This window comes from Sus scrofa, chromosome 1 (assembly GCF_000003025.6).
Source record: "Sus scrofa isolate TJ Tabasco breed Duroc chromosome 1, Sscrofa11.1, whole genome shotgun sequence".
Taxonomy (NCBI): domain Eukaryota; kingdom Metazoa; phylum Chordata; class Mammalia; order Artiodactyla; family Suidae; genus Sus; species Sus scrofa.
The window spans coordinates 183,576,771-183,592,896 of NC_010443.5; the positions used below are offsets into that span (position 1 = coordinate 183,576,771).

Sequence of the window (16,126 nt, forward strand, 5' to 3'; positions counted from 1 at the left end):
GCTGAGGCTCACTCAAATGGAGATTAAAGATGCCTATTGCTTCTGGGAGAAAGCTCTGAGGGGGCAGAATGAAAAATAGAACATGGAGAGGGACTGCAATCAGCCTGTTCCGTCTTCAGATTTTTGGAGAGAACAGTAAAGACAATCCTTGACGGCTCTATTTTGTCTGTCTTAGCTCAGTAGGGTAGAAAACCTAAAAACAATTTAGGCAAAATCTATAGCTAAGAATAAATAGCACCCATTTCCTTCGAGTGGCCTGGGAACTTCAGAGAGGGCAGCAGAAAGGAACTCTGAAGGAGCCGGGGACACAAGTAACAGTGTGCAAACTCACGCACCCACCCACCCATCATTCATCCATTTGCCCAATGTTAATTAAGGTCCCACTAGACACAGGGCATTGTATTAAGAAGAGAGAAAGGCAGCTTGAATAAGAATTTTGTAATCAAAAACAGAAGTAAATAAGGAGAATTACTAATTATAAATACAAAAATAATAATGATTAATGCTGCAGAGAAAGGTATAAATGAAATATTTTGGGAGTACTTAAGAAAGGGAGGGTGACTTCCAGCTTAGGAATGGTAAAAGACTAAAGATGACATTATAGAGAAGACTGCATTTGAACAAACCCTGAAGCAAGCAGTTAATGGTGGAGTTTTGTTTGTCTGGTCACACCTGCAGCATATGGAAGTACCCAAGCTAGGAGTCAAATCAAAGCTGTAGCCTCTGGCCTATGCCACAGCCACAGCAATGCCAAATATGATCTACATTTGTGTCCTAAACTATAGCTTGCAGCAATGCCAGGTCCTTAACCCACTGAGTGAGGCCAGAGATCAAACTCACCTCCTCATGGACACTATGTCAGGTTCTTAACCTGCTGAGCCACAACGGGAACTCCTTAACAGTGGTTTTAAACACACACACACTCATTGAGTCCCCAAGATGGAAGGATTTATAAAGACCCTGAACTCACCTCCTCTCATAGACACACCAAAATTACAACTATTTACAGAGCAATTATCAATAATAAAGACTGGGACCCACCAGAAAAGATCTACTACAGCTAAATATATAAAGAAGGAACCACAATGAGACAGGTAGGAGGGGAAGTGTCACCGTGCAATCAAGACCCATACCCTGGGGTAGCACCACAAAATTGCAGAAGAAACACTTCTGAACTCATTCTATGTGTCCACTATTACCCTCATACCAAAAGCAGACAAAAAGAAATCACAAAAAAGAAAAATTATAGGCCAATATCACCAATGAACACAGGGGCAAAAATCCCAAGCAAAATATTAGCAAATCAAATCTAATGACACATTAAAAGAATCATATGCCATGATCAAAAGGGATTTATTCCATGGATGCAAATATGGCTTAATATCTGCAAACTAATGTAATGCATCATTTAACAAATTAAAAAATAAAAACCGTATCATCTTAATAGACACAGAAAAAACTTTTAATAAAGTTCAGCATCCTTTTATGATAAAAACTCTCTAGAAAGTGCATACAGAAGAGACATACCTCAACATAATAAAGGCTATATATGACAAACCCACAGCTAACATCATACTCACCAGTGAAAAGTTGAAAGCATTTCCTCTAAGGTCAGGAACAGACAAGGGTGCCCACTTCTGCCATTTTTATTCAACATGGCATTGGAAGTTCTATATATAGCAATTAGACAATAAAAAGAAAAAAAAAGAAACAAAATTAGAAAGGAAGAAGTAAAACTGTTACTGTTTGCAGACATGATACTATACATAGAAAATCCTAAAGATGCCACCAGAAACTTCTAGAGCTCATTAATGAATTCAGTAAAGTTGCAGGATACAAAATTAATATACAAAATCTTCTGCTTTTCTACAGAGAAATTAAGGAAATAATCCCATTTACCATCACATCAAAAAGAGTTTTAATAAAACATGTAGGCATAAACCTACCTACAGAGGTAAAAATCTGTACTTGGAAAACTATAAGACACTGATGAAAAGAACTGAAGACAACACAAACAGATGAAAAGATATATTGTGTTAATAGATTGGAAGAATTAATATTGTTAAAAATGACAATGCTACCCAAGGCAATCTATGGATTTGATGCAATCCCTATCAAAATACCAAGGGTATTTTTCACAGAACTAGAACAAATAATTTTAAAATCTGTAAGGAAACAAAAAACACTGAATAGCCAAAACAATCTTGAGAAAGAAGGACAGAGGAAGAATGATGCCCTCTGACTTCAGACTATACTACAAAGCTATAGTAATCAAAATGGTATGGTATTGGCACAAAAACAGACACACTCCATGGAAAAGAGGAGAGAACCTAGAAATAAACCATGTTCTTATGGTCAATTAATCTATTACAAAGGAGGCAAGAATACATAAAAGAGGAAAGACAGTCTCTTCAATAAATGATGCTGGAAAAATTGGACAGTTAACATGCAAAAAAATTAAGTTGGGACATTTTCTCACACCATATATAAAAATTGACTCAAAATGGATTAAATGCAACACCAGGAACAATAAAAACTTTTAGAAGGAAACATAGGCAGAACACTCTTTGATATAAATCATAGCTATATTTTTTGGATCTGTCTCCTAAAGCAGAGGAAATAAAAGCAAAAATAAACAAATGGAACTTAATTAAACTTTAAAGTTTTGCACAGCAAAGGAAGCCACTGACAAAAAACAACCTCCTGAACAGGAGAAAATATTTGCAAATGATATTTTTGAATATTATTCAAAATTCAGGAATAGCCCATATAACTCAATATTTAAAAAAAAAAAAAAAACCTGATTTTTAAAAATGGGAAGATCTGAATGGACATTTTTCCAAAAAAGACATACAGATAGCCAACAAGCACATTAAAAGATGCCTAACAATGCTAATCATTAGACAAATGCAAATCAAATCAAAATCATTATGAGATATCACATCACACCTGTGACAGAGTGGCAATCATCAAAAACAACACAAATAACAAATGTTGGTGTGAATGTGGAGAAAGGGGAACTCTACCTTGTTGGGGAGAATGAAAGTTGGTACAAAATGGCAACGTGGAAAACTATAGGTTTGTCAAAAATTAAAAATAGGACTATCATATAATTCAGCAATTCTACTCCTGGGTAAATATTCAAAGAACACAAAAACACTAATTCATAAAGATACACACATCCCAATGTTCACAGCAGCACTATTTGCAATAGCCAAGATATAGAATCAAGCTAAATGTCCACCAACAAATGAATGGATAAAGAAGATGTGGTATAAATATACAATGAAATACTACTTAGCCATCAAAAAGAATGAAATTTTGCCATTTGCAACAACATAGATGGACCTGGAGAGTATTATGCTTATGTCAGAGAAAGACAAATACTGTATGTTATGACTTACATGTGGAATCTAAAAAATAAAACTAGTGAATGTAACAAAAAAGAAAGAGATGCATAAACGTAGAGAACAAACTAGGGGTTACCAGTGGAAAAAGAGAAGGGGAGGGTCAACATAAGGGTATGGGATTAGGAAGTACAAAATACTATATATAAAATAAATAAGTTACAAGTATATATTTTATAGCACAGGGAATATACAGCCAGTATTTTATAATAACTATAAATGAAGTATAATCTATAAAAAAATTTTGAATCACTGTTATATACATGAAACTAATAGTATAAATCAACTATACATCAATAAAAATATATACATATAAGTAAATATACACACACACCACACATGCACCCACACACATATTTTAATAGGATCATGGAACTATGAATAGAAGAAAGGGAAGATACAGCTGGAAAAGTATGTTAATTCATTCAGCACCTTTGACAATTACTATGTGCAAGGCATTCTACCAAATTCAATTAGGATTTTTACCATGAAGACAGGAAAAGGGGAGTGGCAGACTAAAATCTGCTGTCTTTAATGACCAAACTTCCAGAATTTATGCTTCTGTGTCATTCCATCTCACAATGATTCTAGGCTTGGCCATGTGATGAGTTTAAATAGTTCTTACACATTTATACTTATCTTCTTAGAACCAGCCGCCACATGGCACAGCCCCCACTGAACTCCCAGCTAGAGGCCAGTAGGAATGGCCACCCACGGGCATAAAGCCCTTTTGGACCCTCAAACTATTGCAGTATCCCTATAGCTACCTTGTACAGCAGAACTGCCAGAAAATCTGTAGACTCATGTGAAATTATAAATCACTGAGGTACTTTGTTATGCAGCAATGTAACAAAACAAGTAGGTAGTGAAAGCAAGAATCTTTTTTTTTTTTTTGCTTTTTAGGGCCGCACTTGCAGCATATAGAAGTTCCCAGACCAAGGGTCAAATTGGAGCTGCAGCTGCTGGCTTATGCCATAGCCCCACAGCAATGCAGGATCCAAGCTGCGTCTGCGACCCACACTACAGCTCGTGCAATGCCTGATTCTTAACCCACTGAGCGAGGCCAGGGATCAAACACACATCCTCATGGATACTAGCTGGGTTCATTATTGCTGAGCCACAACAGGAACTCCAGCAAGAATCTATATTTTACTTAATGAACTCAAAATCAGCTTTGGATAGTTTTGATTCTGAATCCCCCAAGACCTGAGGTTGTGGTCTGGTGGTTTTCAACCAGCTGTTCCTCAGAACTACCTTCAGAGCCTTTTCAAAGTGCACATAATAAGGCCCACCGCAGAAATTCCAATTCAAAAATAATCTGCAGAACCAGGAAACTTCTGTGTGAAAAGCTTCACTGGCGTGTTAGAACACCGGTATTAGAACTGACAGAAGAGTCTGTACTGATGACACGGCCAGTTGTTTCAAAGTGGACAATAGCACATAGAATCTTACATCCACCTTCCACACAGAGAACAGCATCTCATGAACAATCTGTTGTAATCAGTCTATTTTACAGAGCAATCCTGTGCTTGGGGACTCCAAAAATGAAGCGGTGGTGGAATATGTTTCCAAACCATTGTTGGAAAAAAATGTCAATTCTATACACTGCAATAACTAAGATATTTTCAGGGTCAAATTGAAAACATAAATCTCAAATAAGAAGTTGGAGAGAGAGATTTTCCTAACAGGAGCAGAGGAGAAAAGGAAGCGAGGTAGCATGGAGTGTCATTGCAGCAACTGCTCCTTCTCTCCTCCCTGGCTTCGTCACGGTCAGAGGAAAGGGAAAGGTTGTGCAATTGTATATATACATCCTGGGTGAGGATGAGGCAGATCAGGGGAAGCAAGAGGCGGGGGTGGCCATTTTCCTCATCTGCTCAACATAAGCCTGTGAGGAAACATGCTGACGCTTTTAATAATATCAATGAAAGGCAAACATCAGGGGAACAGGCACTGAAACTATGACGTCCAGCTGGTTCCTCCAACAGGGAACTTCTCCCCTTATTGCCAATACGCAGAACATGGACATATGTTTACTAAGGAAAGAGAAGGGCTTTTTATTGGATCACAGCAGTCAGATGAACAGGAAGTCTCCAAGGGGAAGGTGAATTGGGGGGCTCAATGTTCCCTCTCAATGTGAAGACCTTCCCCCAATGATAATTTTAGGCAATCTGGGTTTGGCTTTATTAAGGGCGATTAAGGATTTCCTTAAAAATAAAATAGACCAACATGTCTGAAACTATGGGAAAGAGTAGGAGGACATTTCATTTCTATCCCCTGCTTGGACATGTGTTATTCAAGGCTCTATTTTCTGCAAGTAAATGAAAATGCAAACTACCTTAGATATAGATGGTGAGTTACTGGCTCATTAAAACAAAAGTCTAAGGATATTCTGGCCTCAGCCATGGCTAGATCCAGGTGCTCAAACAATTTTTCATGAAGCTGCCTCTGTGTGCCTTGACTCAGCCTTCCTTTATGCTGGCTCCACTCTCTGGCAGGATCTCCCAATATAGTGGCAAGACGGAAGCCAGGAGCTCCAAGCCATTTTTTTATCCTCTCAACAACCCTCTACAGAAAAAGTTTCTCCTTTCCAACTATTTCCAAGAACTGAGTCTCCTGCACAAAAATTGAGTCACGTGCTCATCCTGAGCCAGTCACTGTGGCTAGAAGAATGTAATTTCCTGGGGTGGCCAACTCTGGAACATGGAGTGGAGACTAGCTCTACCCAAGTAATACGGTCTGATAGTGGAGGAGGGGAAGCGTCCCACGAAAAAATCAGAGTATTTTTTACCATAAACGAGTGAATGGATGCTGTCCAGGTAAATTCTCTGGCTGAAAGCAGAGAATTGGCCCTTTAGAAGAACTACTCATTCATTTAAAGAGGCAATTCTACATTTTGAAGTAGTGACTGTACAGGCCTTGCATGCCTGATGAGCCTCCATGGTAAACAGTTGTTGCTCTTTCTCCAGGACCCACCAGCCATCCTGAAGCTGAATGGAGTCACTGATACACAATCAAGCTCATCTTTATAGGCCCATGACAGAGCAGCCCAGCTCTAGCTTCTTTCTTCTGATGAAGTCGGTCAGTAAAAACTTGAGGATTCTTGGTCTCAGCTCTTTCAGCTCTTTCACTGGCTTACTGCTATGTGCCTAGAAAGTTAAACAACTGTTAAATCCTTCAGCTTTCTCTCAAGTATAAAAGGGGAAAAAAGATCGAAAGTCCAAGATTCTTCAAAAAGACATTCTGTTGAAACAAAAAACATTTCAAATATACTGTCATCACTCTTACAAGTCTTCTCACCTGGGCCAAGAAACAATGTGTGCCAGATGAGTAAAAAAGAAGAATGCCAATTTTATTGATTTTATCACCTCATACTCTTTTCAGGTCTGTGAAAAATATTTAACGGGTGAGTAATTTTTTTTTTATAATTCTCTACAAATCTGCTCTACATCAAAGATTGTTTTAGGAGAAGATGTTGCCCGGATACAGAACAAGAATACGTGAACTGTGATAGTTTGATTGCTCTTTACTATTCCTGGTATAATAAAGTATTAGGGGATATTATGAGTAAAATTCTCCAAACTCTCACCATGATGGTCAAGGTATTTCATAGTCAAGCCAGGATTTTACTGATTTCTCATAAGGTCAACGCATTTTGTTGAAGAAGCAGGAAGCCAGTCCTTTCTTCATTCTTCTCTTTGTACCCTAGTCTCCATTTGGACCCAACTCCCACTCTCAATCTGAATCTAACAAGAAAACTATTCCATGGTGTTATCATTTGTGAGCATGTCTCAAATGCATAAGCATAAAAGAATGTTTGACTGGGGCAGAATAAAGAGAAGGAGCACTGAGAAACAAACTCTGTCTACCTGTTCATAATCCCCTGACCTCCAAACTAGACAGAACTAAGAATATGGACAAGAGCAAAGGGAGTCTCATCCTTTCACTCTCAGAAAGGCCATCTGAGTATCCTCCTCAACATAAAGAAAAGAAATGCCTTGCTTAATCCTATGACACTGGTGAGACACCCTAAAAATCCTCTCATTTAGTAGTTTTTAAATGATGTATCATGGACCACCACCACCACCACCCCCACCTCACAGGAAAAAGAAATCATTTTCATATTACCTGCATGTTAAATTTGAGCCCACCCTATCATGTCCTGTCTTCCTGCCAATATTATACCAGACAGGACTCAGGATCCAAGCCTCAGAAAGTAATGCAGAAAGTTTCTACAGTCCTGGTAAGTGTGATGAGCTGTGAGCTAGAACAGAGAAAGAGTCATGGCCACATGAATCTATTTTGTACCCTCAGTTTGAGCCTTATTGCCGTCTGGCTCTTTGTTTAGGTGACCTTTGGCCCCTGAAGTCAATGTTTGTCTTCTAAATGGTATTTCAACACTAACATCTGGTGATGTCCCCCAGCCTGACATTTGTGAAGCAGATGCTTCCAGTGGCCTGGAGTGTGCCTTCTGGGTCAATGTTTTCAGTAATGCCCTCCGGCATTGATCTCTGTGGTACCTCTCCCCAGGTAAGAAAAGAAATGCCACTAAGAAATGGCTGAGAACACTTCATACCATCTGGAGGCAATCTTGGAATATAAACCCCCAGAAGTTCTTGTATAAAGAAATACCTAGAGGTAGGAAAGAGAAGAAAAAAATCAAGTCCTTGGTATTTTTTTGAAGTTGTACTTCAAATAATCTAGCAGTTCAAGCCTGACAAATCTATACTTAATTTTAAGTAATTTCTTTACATGTTTTGTTCTCTCCATTCAGTGTCCTCTCTCTTGAAACTGAAGTAATGCAGAATAGAATCTGTTGCTGAGAAAAGCAAGTCCTCTCTCTCCTCTCATCTCCGCCGTCCCTCTACATATACACACAAGCACATACTTCATGGTGCTTAGTAAGAGGCTCCTCTCAAGGTGAGCCTAGAGAAAACTTCAAGGAACCTTGTGAATTAGAGCAGAAATTCAGAGAGCGTACATTTGAACTATGGCATCTTTTAAAATTAAGAATTTTGCCCAAGATTTCTGAAAAGCTTTCAAAAGCAGCAAGCAGGTCAGTGAGAATTAATTATTTCAACTAGATAAAGATTTTTTATTTCTAACACTGTCTCAAGACCTCCTCTTACCAGAAGGTAGCAACATCTACACAACTACCTATAGAGAGGTAGAAATCTTTTCAATCTACTCGGGAGTTTTGTATAGGCAAGGTATTCTTGAGGCCACTTTGTAATATTTACCACATTGCTATGTGGCTTCTATTTCCAAGGAGCTTAGAAGCTATCACCCTCTCATTCATTCATCTTTATGAAAGCTCTACTGTCCAAATGGCCAATAAGGGCAAGGAGGTAAGAACTGTATGAACCAATTTAAGGGGGGATAGCTCCAACCCTTGTATAATTCCCTCCTCTGGGAGCACATGGAGCTAATCTATAGAATATGGCAAAGATGATGGGATATCACTTCTATGATTACATTATGCTATGTGGCAAAGGTAAAGAAATTTTCAGATGTAATTAAGATCCCAGATCAGTTGATTTAAGTTACTAGAAGGAGATTACCTGGAGTAGGAGTGAACTAAACTAATCAGGTGAGTCCTTTAAAAGAGGATGAAGAGCCAAACAACACAAGTAAGAAAGATTCTCTTTCTGGCTTGGAAGAAGTAAGCTGCCATGTGGTAAGAAGATTTGTGATAGGTCCACATGGCAGGGACATGAGGACAGCCCCTAGGAGTTGAGAGTGGTCCCTGGCCAATAGGTAGCAAGAAAATAGGGACTTCAACAGTACAGCTGCAAGGAAATGAATACTTCAAACAAACTGAATGAGCTTGGAAGCAGATTCTTCCCAGTCAAGCCTCCAGATAATACAGCCTGTTTGACATCTTGATTTTAGCCTTGTGAGACCCTGAGCAGAGAATCCAGTTAAGCCATGCCTGGACTTCTGAGCTACGGGAACTATGGGAGAATAAATGGCTGTTGTTTGAAGCTTTTTTACACAGCCATAGAAAACTAGTACAAGTGGGTTGACTGGAAAGCAACCCAAATAGCTAAGATCCCATATTTCACTCAATCCATCCACTGAATACTTTGTGGAGCTTGGATATAGTTTTCCCTTAAGAATCAGTAGTCCATGGGATAGAAGAGAATGTGATTCTGACTCAAAATGTGGATGGATGGATGGATGGATGGATAGATAGATGGATGGATAAATAGCCACATAGATAGAGACAGACACACAAATTTAGATAAATACATAGATACATAAAGATAGATATCCATAAACTAAAGAAAGCTACCCACAACAGGGTCAGGTACCTTCCTCTCAGGTTTGCTAGAAGATCTGGAAGTTGGGAAGTGAAACCCCAAAACTCACACCATTCCTTGCCAGTCAGTAGAAGACCAGAAATAAGAAAGGAATAGAGAGAGGACCAAGTTTGTAGGGAATCCAGTGTTCATAGTGAGGTGGTTTTCTCCTTTTCCTCAAGGTTGCCTCTCCCCATCCCTATTCCAAAGGGAACTGAGGGGATTCCTGAGAAGTAACATTGGGGTTGCCTATAGAAAGTGAAGGTGTCACTCTGTTCTTTGGTTGGACATCTACTTCCATTGAAGATTGCTGACTTGCCCCATACCTGACTGAGGAGGGAGTGCAGTGTGGTAGATGAAAGGAGAGAACCAGAGAGAGAAGACAAGGCAGAGAGAATGAAGAAATGACACTAGAGCAGCCTCCATTCCCACCATTTAGTGGATGATCTGTATGTCTAATGCATCTTAACCATCCCCAGTACAGAGAGACTAGCTGGTTAAACCACTGAAATCTAAATTTCATATTTCTATCCAATGAATGTGATAAAGTCTCACCTCTCCATAAATTCATTAGAGGAAAACTGATGACAGTGTGTAAACTAATGGAAACCTCAACCCTCTGAGCTCATGGTCCATTTTATTTCAGTCATCAGGTCTCTTTCAGCCCTATATGAAACAGTCACTGTTGGTTCTAACTAGAAATGGTCTTTTTAAAGCAAAACTTAAGACATCTCACTGGAGAAGTACTTTGCAATAGGAGGAAAAAATTATGGTGTGGTCACTAAAGCCCCACCAGCTTTACTTGTCATTTGGTTGCTTCTTTTAATTAATATATGAACTATTAACTGGTACTTAAACATAGACAGACATTTAAAAATCTTTTCTAACTCTACCTGCTAAATTTGGGGAACTTCTTTTTTCACATTTACAGATTTAAATTTGAACTGCATTTAAAAATCTCTCTTTGCTATAGGATTCAAGCTTAACCAAAATTACTGGAGTTAATAACTTTACAGTGTGCTCAAATGTAACACACATATGTAAAATCAGTATCTTTTATTTATAACTAGAAAAGATTGTATAAATCTCTAGAAAAGAACATGAAGAAAAATACTCTATTCACTTCAGTGACAAAATTTTAAATTACCAAAAAGTAAGTTAAAAGAATGCCTCAGGGCCAACATGTACAAAGTCTCACTAAAGAATACAAATAAGAAACTATGAAATTGGAAATGCAAATGATTTTTTTTTCTTTTTAGGGACACAGCAGCGGCACATGGAGGTTTTCCAGGGTAGGGGCTGAATCGGAGCAACAGCTGCTGGCCTACGCCACAGCCACAGCCACACCAGATTCGAGCCGCATCTGTGACCTACACCACAGTTCACAGCAACGCTGTATCCTTAACCCACTGAGCAAGGCCAGGGATTGAACCTGCAACCTCATGGTTCCTACTCGGATTCGTTAACCACTGAGCCACGACAGGAACTCCCCTCTAAATATATTTCTTGATTGATGTGTTTTAGGCATTAGTGACTATTGTCTTAATTGATCATAGATATCTTTCCTACTAAGCCCAGACTATTCATTCCTCAAGACAGCACTCTAGACATACAGTCCTAACCAACACATTGGAGTTAACAAGGTGAAACATATTTGGCCTCCTGGGACTGGATGTTATAGTGCCTTCCAATTCCAAAATTCTATGAGATTCTGACTAGGTATTAGAATATGACATGAAAAGTTATATAAATTATTATAGCTAACTGGAAACAATTACAATAAAAATGTGTTAAGTGTCAAGGTTATAACTGGTGATTAAGTGAAGTTTTAGAAAAAAATATGTTAAGTCATGAACTTCTTTCAACTAGTATTAAGAGTAGTAGGAGTTGTTCTAGGAGTTAAGAAGAGTTAGAGGGACATGTACAAGAAAGGAAAGTTTCTCACTTTCCACTCAACAACAGCATACAGGGAAAAATTACAAATGAGGACTCTATAGGGACTTTACCTCACCCACAGAAAATACCACAGATTTGCTTTCCAAGGGAGTGTACAGGTTACGGGTCCACAGAATCCGTAATGAAACCTATGCAGATTTTAAATCTAAACATTAAAAAATGATTATATCACAGGGTTTGCTAATCATGTCAGTGTTCAGATTTAATGTTCATTTAATTCTTTTAAAAAAACAAGTCACTAAAGGATAACTGCTTGGAGGTAAGCACCATTTTTTAAAAGTATTCATTTTATTTGATAAAATAATATTTTACCTAAATATAAAAAAACAAAACAAAACAAAACCCTGGAGAACAAAATTTTGATAGGAATTTTCTGCTTGGATAAAATTAAGAAAACTGAGTCTAACAATAACAATGAATACAGTGGATCATATAATAAATAAGAAAAGGAAACATTCCCAACAACCCTTGTACTATCGAGGAGAAAATGCTGGCTCCACACACTCCAATCTTTTCTGGCCGCACCTCCTCAAGGAAAGATCTGTTAACATCATGGATGTCATGGAGCCTCACTCTGGGGGTGGAGGAGCTAACAGATACTCCCCCCACCAATTGCTCTCTCCACAGACAGGTCTGACACAACTGGAAGAGGCTGGTGGTGCTGGAAAAGGACAGAACTATAGAGAGGACACTCTTGAACACCTTTGCTATCTCCCTCTTTTTAGAAGAAAGAACCAGAGGTGAGTTCTACTTTCAGAGGTGTTTGGTCTGGGGAAGGGGGGGTTGGGGTTTTTTTTCTGCCTCTGTGAAACCAAAAGGGATCAGGAATCCAGTAGTCACTTGTTTGAGGCTAACTCAAGTCAGGACTTGAAAAGAAGGGCTGAAGAGTCTAAGCCATGTCTCCCAGCTAGGACCACAGGGGATCTGCATGTGGCGGGGGGTGGGCTGGGACAGCAGCTCTCTTCAGGGAAACGGAGTACACACTTGGCCTGGAAATCCCCAAAGCTGAACCCCCATCTCTGCAGCAGGTAGCTGGCTCAAAAGGAAATTTCTCCTTCACCAAGACCCCTACAGCTGGAATTGAGGAAAAAGAGAAATTCTTTGTATACTTTTCACAAGTTCCCAACTCATTTGTATGCCTTGTTAAGGATTAAGATGATTCCTGCTCATGCTTGCTGACGTACATCCAAGATTATCCTGCTAAATCTCCAGAAATGCCAACTGGGAAACAAATGACAATTGTTCTCTTAAAAGATCTTTGTTTGCCTGTGTGACTGTAATGGCCTGTTGGGCTCCTTCAAGTGCCAGTCTGGAGACAACAGTGCAAACAGGAAGAAAACAAACCTCTACAGCAAGAGATCAGCCCCACTGCAGGTCCAGCTCCACAAAGCTGGTGGCTGGCCTTTTAGCTAAGTGCTGAAGCAGGATGCCAGGCCCAAGAGCAGGGTGGACAGAAACCTGAGGGCAGAGCCAGAGTAGTGTGAGGCCTCAGCACAGAACTGGGCAGAAGATTCAGCAATTGAGCCAGTCATGCCCAGAGCTGGATTTGGGGCTGCTGAGGAAATGAGAATTCTTGGCAGGCATCAGAGAACTAGACACAGCACTACCAGCAGGTCTTGAAAAAGATGTGCAGTTTGTATGCACACATTCAGCATAGCGTAAGGCCAAGGTCTGGCTATCTAGCAACAACTGGCTATCTGAACTCCCTCTTCCATCCTGTATATCATTTCTCTTTCAAGTCTGTCCTCACAGCTCATTTCATCTTATCTTCCTTGATTAAAATTTCTCAGGGCTTCCTGGAGACATGAGGAAAGAGAGAAATGACCACATAGTGCCATTGTCCTGCTGTCCAGCACTTTACCACCTGCCTGGCCCCCACCTTAGGCATGGTCCCCCTTGGTCCTGGAGGGGTGCCTGGACTCCCCTTCTGAGCAGCCATGTGAGACCCAGTCTTCTCTCCCAGCAACATCTACTACTTGTGAGCAGTATGAGGGACGTTCAGAGATTTGCCCTTGCTCTTTTCCCATCTCTCATTGCTTTGACTGATATAGAAAGCTCTAGCCTCATGGCCAGCATTTTCCCAGGAACCAGGGAGGAGGTCTTCAATTAGAGGAAACTTACAGGTATATCTGCTTGCCTTTCTAATGTTAAAGACTCAGCCACTAGAGAACGAAGTAAAGCATATATTCAAAAAGATGTATTTTCACTGACATTTGGGTTGTCAACTTTTGTTCTACCTTTTTTTAACCTTCTCATTTTGTACTGGCACAGCTAAGATAACAAGGCAAGAGGAAAATATACTCTTTATTTTAACTACTATATATCCATTAAATCTGCTTAAAAGCATTTGTTTTCATTATTGCACAAAGCTGACTGACAGGAATGTGAAGTTGGGAGCAAGAGCCAAAAGAAGCTTAGGGATTTATTTTAAACATACAGCCTTTCTCTCACACCAGGCCCAAGGACCTGGAGAGGGACAACTGCCATAGGTCCAGTGCAGTCCTAGGGTGGCATCAGAGCAAAGGCCTTGAGATAACAATGGAGTGGGAGAAAGTATTTTTAATTAATCTCCTAGAGGACCATGTTCTAAAGGGACTTGGATTCCCAAGGCCCTCAAAGACCCAGTAAGCATTAACTTGACAAAGTTCAGCAACAAGAGCCAGTATTCCTGATGAAGGCCAGAATAGGGACAGGCTGCTGAGTTCAACTCCCTCTAGCTATGGACTTCAGAGAAGTTACTTAACCCCTTTAAGCTTCCATGTCCCTGTGCATAAATGGAGGTAATAATTACCACTTACTGAGCACATATTATGTGCCAGATCTATTCTGACACTTTCCCTATTTCAACTCATTAATCTTTTTTTTTTTTTTTTAATTTTTGGCCCTATATGTGGCATATGGAAATTCCTCCAGGGATCAAATCCACGCTGCAGCTGCCACCTATGCCCCACAGCTGAGGAAACACTGGATCTTTAACCCACTGTGCCACAGCAAGACCTCCTCAACTTTTTACTCTTTGTCAACAACCTTTTACCCATATTAACCCATTTGATACTTATAACAACCAAAGGTGGTTATCCCCATTCTGCAGTTATCCCCATTTTACAGATGGAGAAACTAAAGCACAAAGAGGTTAAGTACCTCATTGTAAGGTTGTACACAATAAATGTTAGCTATTGTTATTAGCATTAAGGAGTTCATAAAACCTTAAGCAGGTCAGAAGGAGATGCTGAGTGAATAAAGCAAGATCATATGCCACTTAATCTCTTTTTAGCTTCATTCCTTAGTCCCCAGTTCTCATAAATTTGCTGTAAACCAGCTACCTTCTTTACCAAGTCTCTCTCTCAATTCTCAAGCACACATTTTCTCATCCACATACACTCAAGCTCACCACATATGCCCAACCTCCTGCCAAGCCACAAGAGACATCCTGGCAACCCCGACATAGCTTGAGATTTAGGGATGCTTTGATTCACTGAAAACTTTAGGTGGCCAGTTTAATCTTGATTCTTTTGTGGCCTGGTTGGCCTTAATGAGCAAATTCAAGAGCCATTTTGACTGTAGAGGTCTTAGAAATACTTTCTGGGGTTTTTCTTAACCAGCTGATCTGTGGAATATGAAAACTTACAACTCAGGAATCACCAAAGTGTTAATACTCTGCTGCAGCAACTGATGGTGGTGTTTCAGTACTATTCTTAGCCCTGCCCACGAAGCTCCTCATGGGGAGCTGAGAGGACAGGCTCCTGGGCAGGCTGCAGTATTTCAGACAAGGGGACTCAGACTGGCCCAGAGCAGAACAGCACACACAGATGTGTTTTAATGCAAGTGGGAGGAGATGTTTGCAGATACCTGGTTAGGACCCATCATCATAAAAGTCACACCTTTGGACTCAGAGAGCTTGAAGAGACTTCCCAGAGGTCACACAATCAAAAGGGGCCTAAAACTGAGGTCTCATCCTGAATTTCCTTTCGCTATACCTCACACCAGCTTAACCTATTTCATCATCTACAAAACAAAACAAAAAAATGTACGCTCTCTCTCTACCTACTTGGCATTTTCTCACATGGAACAGAGAAGCCTGAGAATGTGAGGGGAAGAAGGAAGAGGGATAGAAAACAGGCATGGAGTACTGTTGAAAAATGCCTGGCTATGGATCTTAAGGAAAACGCATTTCTATTTCTAAATGAAAAAGAAAAATGTCAAATCCTTGAAATCTTGTCAGGCTCCCACAACTATCTTTAATGACGAAGTATAGAAATAACTCGGGTAGTAAATGAAGTTTTTCCAGCATGTTCTTCATGAGCAGGCACAAAACTTAAATCCTTAAGAATTAAATCTGTATTCTGTGCTTGTGGCTCCTTTAACTGAACTCTTCACAGATGGAGTGCAGAGCTGTGCGTGTGTCTGGACCTTCAGGGATGGGAGCAGTTCTTTGCTTCCTGCACCATCTGGTTCACTGTTCCC

At 39.8% G+C, this 16,126-nt stretch overlaps 1 long non-coding RNA gene across 1 annotated transcript in view; it reads right to left on the bottom strand.

The window, feature by feature from the left end:
• LOC102167290 overlaps positions 1,610 to 16,126 on the bottom strand; it is a 214,079-nt gene continuing 199,562 nt past the window's right edge. Inside the window, exon 6 of the long non-coding RNA XR_301198.3 lies at positions 1,610 to 1,670. This is a non-coding gene — a long non-coding RNA (uncharacterized LOC102167290). The remainder of the gene's footprint in view (positions 1,671 to 16,126) is intronic.